The sequence below is a fragment of the Gavialis gangeticus genome, unplaced genomic scaffold (assembly GCF_001723915.1).
Source record: "Gavialis gangeticus isolate Ggan-Ray unplaced genomic scaffold, GavGan_comp1, whole genome shotgun sequence".
In the NCBI taxonomy this organism is placed as follows: Eukaryota; Metazoa; Chordata; order Crocodylia; family Gavialidae; genus Gavialis; species Gavialis gangeticus.
The window spans coordinates 198,891,425-198,896,291 of NW_017728992.1; the positions used below are offsets into that span (position 1 = coordinate 198,891,425).

Below are 4,867 nucleotides of genomic sequence, written 5' to 3' on the forward strand. Positions count from 1 at the left end.
GCAGTAAGCTGATACCAGGTTCCCTCTCAGCCTTTTCTTGAGGCTGAAGAGTCCCACATCCCTCAGCCTTTCCGCGTATGGCTTGCCTTTTAAGGCTCTGATCAAAAGACAAATGCTGTGAGCAGGTTTGAACCTGCGAGGGGTAACCCACTGAATTTCAAGTCCAACGCCTTAACCTCTCAGCCATCGCAGCCCAGCCATGACCCAATTATGAAGAAATGCTTCCACTGACAGCTGTGCATGATCATACCAACTACACAAAATGAGGTCCAGCATATTTTGAATGCATGAAGGATTTATTGAATTTTACTCCTACGATGGATGCTGAGTTTGTGGATGGAGGATTTGGCATCAAGACAACTAAACTTCCATTTGCAATCATTTCAACTGAAGCAATAGAGTACATTAATAAGGCTTGCAATATTGCTGATGGCATAGTAAATATAACACACAACAAGTCAGCCAGACAAGAACGGGAGCTGAACTACAATGAAAGAGGTCACTTAACTGAGACGGCAAATCAAAGTTTGGGATCAATACAACATATTTCAATCATAACAAAAGACAAAGGACATGACTGAAATGAGGTTACAATGATGTCAGAGTGGTTTGAAAGGTTCCACTTGTTTAAGATTTCCAACAATGAGCTGTTATCTATTCTTACAGAAGATGTTGTGCTGGGAGATATTACATTAGACATTCTGGATGCACATGACAAAGGCAGACAAGTTTCTGAACACCAGTCTTCACAAATATCTTAGTGCAGATCCTACTGAGAGCTTCTATAGAAACACCCGAATCAAAATTGAAAACCATCAAAGATGTGAAGTCAGCTATGGGACAGCACAGCAAAATGAAACAGTCACAGAATGCAAAGGAGATCCAGCGAAGGCTTCTCACAGCATTTGCAGCAGCTAGGAGGTTCGACGTGCACTCTCCCCTATTGCACAAACTGGCTGGATAACCTCCATCACTTTTTAAACCTGACAAATTGATCAATGTGGCTCGCAAAGCAGCCTTGTCCCAGATCTTGACTGGAGATAAAGCACTAACTGTTCTTCCATGTGCTACTTCTGAGAAATCAGGTGATATTATCAACAGCATGACTCTTGTACAAGGAATAGGAAAGCCAAACATTGCACAAACGTTTGAAGACTCGGCTGATTCCTTCACGCAACGAGCATTTGCCAACTATTGCAACGCATGTGATCGAGTCAACATTGTCTTCGATTGATCCATACCACCTCCCATATAGGCAGGCACAAGGACATTAAGGACTCAAACTACTAGGCCGATATGCAGAAATCTTAGCACCTCTTCTGATACTAGGATCATGGAGTAGTTTCATATCCTTACCAGCAAACAAAGAAAACCTAGTTAATTTTCTAAGTGAGGAGCTTCTTAAGAAATGACACCGATGTTTCCGAAGTGAATGAGTGCTCATTGTTGGTTCCAACGATGGCAAAGCGGAGCACGTGTCGTTTCACAACTGCATTTGCAGCAAGAAGAGGCAGACACCAGAGTGCTTTTACACAGCAGACATGCAGTCATTCAGGGATGCTCCTTTCTAGTATTCTCCTGTGACAGCACAGCCACGCCGGTCATTCTTCTATGGCATAATCTTGCACCTAAGGTTTGGATGAAGACAAGCAACCCAGTAAAATTAATACCAGGTCATGATATTGTGTTAAAATTGCTTGAGCCAATGCCTGCATCTCTAATTGGATTCCACAGTGTCAAAGAAAATGGCTTGGAAAGTGTTCATTCAGCATTCACATCTATTGGCTGGTTTACAAAGTAGGCCTGATGACAATAAGGATTTATACAGTTGTGTAGAAAAGTATGTTGTGTTGCTGTATTCGCCATCAACATCTCTGATGACCTTTCTGGATGGTAGGGTGAAATTACTCCATTAAGGAAAAGCTCTGGATAAACTTCCGCCAACATGACACTTACGTTCCTATCATAAACGTGCTTGAAGCCTTACCCACAGAACAGCTTTGGGTGACAAATTGCAACTGTAAGACGAAATGTGGGGACCAGCACGCAGGTAAATGCCCTCTGCATTCCTGGCTCCAAGTGCTATGGGATGGCATTTTACAATCCACATAATATCTACAGGGATTCAGAAAATGGATTCAAGTGATGAAGAAATTTGAAAAGCTGCAATTACTCATTGTATTAATGTTTTATATATGCCACTGTATTACCATTATATTACCATTGGACTAGACGATTACATTTTCCTGTTGCCTCAAGCCAAACATATGTCTGTGGATATCATTGCCATTGAGTTACGCATTATGAATATGCGACTTTGCCACATTCTGAAATTAAAAAAAAAAAAAAAAAGGCATCATCTTATTCAGTGCAACTTGAACAAGTAGGCTAGCCTGAGTTATGTTTTCAGCATTGTAGGCCTGCTATGAAAATTGTAGTGATAAAATTTGTGAGGTTTTAGTACTAAGTATTGCTTACTAGGTGTTTATATTTATATCGACTAGATATGTACATGCTCATGTGTCAGCTATCTTGGTATCCAAAATGGCTACAGCGACAAAAATGTTATGACTGATCTCTGCAGTTCACACAATGTTGGTTTTGTCATTGCAATTAATTTTCTAACCCTACTGGAGGCCAAAACATGAATTCACGGCAGCCCTCTTCATATGGTAGCTACACACACTACTTGCCAGATTGGCAACGTTACGTAGACCACCTCTACTGGAAATGCGTTGCTGTCACTTGTAGCAATGAGTTGCCTATGGCAGCAGAATCTAGAGAGTTTATTGGTCAAGTTATACCCTACTAGGTGCCCAGGGGTGCCATGACATCTTCTAAGGGTGTCCTAAGGTGCTACACAAGAGTAGCACTGTTAGGTCTGCAAATACCTGCACATGATTCACAAGATGAACCCAGAAATTTCAAATAGGAATCCATAGTATAAAAAGCATTCAAAACTGTTGGGCCTTTTTGAGTTCTTTGCAGCTGAAGAATTGCTCCATTATTTTTCCAAAATCGAGACATGAGTGAAAGCTATTTTCCAAGGGGTGCCTTGAGTCCAGAAAGATTGAGGAGCCCTGACCTAGAGAAGAATAACCAAATACAGAATGGGGCAGAACAGGCTGCGCAGTAGGATTACTGAGAAGTTCTAGGGATTTTGGTGGACATGAGTCATCAGCAATGTGAGAGTCACAAAAAGAAGCAACTGCAATTTTGGGCTGTATCAACAGGAGTATTTGGTGTAAGACACTAGATAAGATAGTGGGTGTAGAGTGTAGCTGTGTTGGTCTAAGGACACAGGCAGACAAGGTTCTTTGGGTGAATCTGATATCTTTTATTAGACCAACTTAAATAGTTGACTCTTTTTTTCTTTTTCTTTTTTTTTCTTTTAGCAATTTTAGGTTTCTTTACTATTCATTCCATCCAGGAAGATCACACACCAACCACACAGACTTCCTCAGCCTGGCAAAGGGTTTTTAAATTGCTACGTTGTTTTTTTTTCCCCCCAACTATTTAAGTTGGTCTAATAAAAAATATCAGATTCATCCAAAGAGCCTTGTCTGGAGATGATACTACTACTTTATTCATTGTTGGCTATGCCTTATCAGGAGTACTGTGTTTTCAGTTCTGGACTACACATTTTAAGGAGGGTGTGGAGAAGATTGAGAGGGTCCAAAAGTGATAAAGGAATAGGAAGGCAAACTATACCAGGAAAGACAGAGAGCAAGGTGCGATTAGCTTGGAGGAAAAAAAAAAAGATGAAGGAGAGATATGATAGTAGTTTTCAAATATCTGAAAGACTGCTATAAAGAAAAGGCTGGCTTAGAGGGCAGGACATGAAGCAGTGCTTTTATCTTTCAGCAAAGCAGATTTAGATGTTATCTCAGGAAAAGCTTCCTTGTTGTTAAAAGTGAGGCAGTGCAATAGGCATTGCCCATGGAAGATGTAGAATTCCCCTTCACCAGAGGCTTTCAAAGGTCCTCAGGGGGTTGGACAAGAGGACCTTTGAAGTCCTTTCCAAACTATTGATTCTCCAATCTTATGATTTCCCAACCTTCAAACAAGCCAAGCATTTCTTTGATGACTGTACCAGGGGTTCTCAAACATTTTTTATGGAGTTTCTCACAGAGACAAACAGTGCCACGACAACAGGTAACAAGACAGAAAAAGATGTTTCAATTAGTCAGGAACAGTAGCTGCCCATAATGATTTTGAAAAGGAAACTAATTGGAGTATTTTAGCTGGTGTACTGGGATGCTGTGCATGAGCTCCTTATGCTGCATGTCATGAGCTAATGTAAAAGTACAAAACAAAACAAAATAAAATAGAAAAAACTATTTCAAAACTCAGAAGTGAAATTCCAATCTTGTCTTCTGACTTTTTTTAGTATTAATTTCAAAGCCCTCTCAGAATCCTGACCAAAATCCACATGCACTTTTCGTACATTAAAACCATTTTAAATTGGGGGCGGGGGGAAATATTTCAATGAAAAGCTTCTGAGTGGCTCTGCCATGCTCCCCATGGTACTGTGGGCAAATCATTTCTATAAGCCTCAATTCACCATCTGTAGATGTGGGGTAATAGCACTTCCCTAGCTCAGAGAGATATCATGCGTGTGAATATACAGCACTGGAGATTAGAGGGGCATAACAATAGATCAATAAGATTTTCTTTAGTTACAATTTTTCCCCCATTATGCTTTGAAAAGGCTGTACTTGGAAGTATATTCCACTCCCTGCTTCCCATATATCCTGCAGCTACTTGGTGCAAGAAGTACAGCAGATTAGCTAAATGTGACCACTTACGCTGGAATCCATAGTCATTATTGTGTGAGTTTGTGCCGAATTATATAAGGACTTAATTA

At 40.5% G+C, this 4,867-nt stretch overlaps 1 protein-coding gene and 1 non-coding gene across 3 annotated transcripts in view; both read right to left on the reverse strand.

The window, feature by feature from the left end:
• FAM135B (family with sequence similarity 135 member B) overlaps window positions 1-4,867 on the reverse strand; it is a 369,078-nt gene that overhangs the window by 214,289 nt on the left and 149,922 nt on the right. The window lies entirely within an intron of this gene.
• TRNAS-UGA lies at window positions 114-193 on the reverse strand. Its single transcript has one exon. It is a non-coding gene; the product is annotated as a tRNA-Ser (tRNA).